Below are 1289 nucleotides of genomic sequence, written 5' to 3'. Positions count from 1 at the left end.
TAAGAAAAGTTAACCTTTTTTTAATTATAATTATTCTTTTATAATAAATAAATAATAAATAATTTTTTTTAAATTCTTTCAAAAATATATATAATATAATTTTTTGATAAAATTAAGTAAACACATCTAAAATAACAAATAATAAATTAAATATTTTGTAAGTATATTCAAAATTATCAAAAATCATAAAAAAAATAAATATTATCAAGCGTAAAGATAACAGTTACTATGTTTATTTAACTACGATAACTTCAAAACCATTCTTACAAAAATGAAGTTTTTTTTTCTCAAATACAAACAAAAACATAGATTAAAAAGATAAAATATTTTACTAGAGGAGGCGTGAAAGATGAAGAGTGTGTTATTTGCAGTTTTTTAGTGGTGTCTTTTAAAAAATGTGATTTGATTTATGGTTGTTCCACTCGTTTTTTAGTCGACTTCGACAGGTGGTGTCAAAACGAACTTGTATCAAGATAATAAATATCAGAAAACAGACACGACTCCTCTGAAAAATGGTGAGTTCGACCCGAAAATTACTTAATTAGTGTCAAGACAATCTATGTCGAAATTGCTAGTGGTAAACTTTATGATAAATCACAAAGAAATAAATAATTAAATAGAAAAAAAATGTTGAAAGCACAAAATATTGATTTAAACAAAGCAATAATGAAATTCAAAGAAACTAAATGAAACTGAACTAAATAAACAAAAGGAAACAAGTAAAAAATCGACTTCTAACATTCACATGCACTTGCACTCCATATTCTTTCGTTGCGTCGCAGAGACCGGGGATTTTATGAGTTTGAGTAATGATCTAGTGTTCTTGAGTGAAGTCCCAAATTTCTTCTGAATTTCTATTATTTATAAACCATGAATTTGACTGACTCTAAAGCATGTCGTCCATGATCCCACTTCTTTCTTTTACTCAGCCATTACCTTGCCTTGACCACGAAAATTTTTTATCTCCATGTTTTGACCACCACGTTTTTCTTGGTCTCTAAGTACTAGCTTGTTCCTCAATTTTCGCTCCCATGTTCTCATTTTCAGCTTGAAGGTCGGATTAAGCTTTTGATACTTCGAAGGAGGTTACCAATTACCTTTCGATTTCGACATTTTTGTACCTTCTTCCATCGACTCCAACTTGTCTAATTCCGTTCCTGCAGTCCAAACACTGCTTTGATGGTCGAAGTTACTGATAGTCGAAAAAGTTCATTTTTTTTTGTACCAACAATGGTATAATTTTTTAATTATATTCAAGACATATCCAAAATAATAAATAAATAAAATAT

Source organism: Arachis ipaensis, chromosome B08 (assembly GCF_000816755.2).
Source record: "Arachis ipaensis cultivar K30076 chromosome B08, Araip1.1, whole genome shotgun sequence".
Lineage (NCBI taxonomy): Eukaryota > Viridiplantae > Streptophyta > Magnoliopsida > Fabales > Fabaceae > Arachis > Arachis ipaensis.
The sequence above is the reverse complement of the archived record's forward strand: the minus strand, read 5'-3'. Positions refer to the sequence as shown.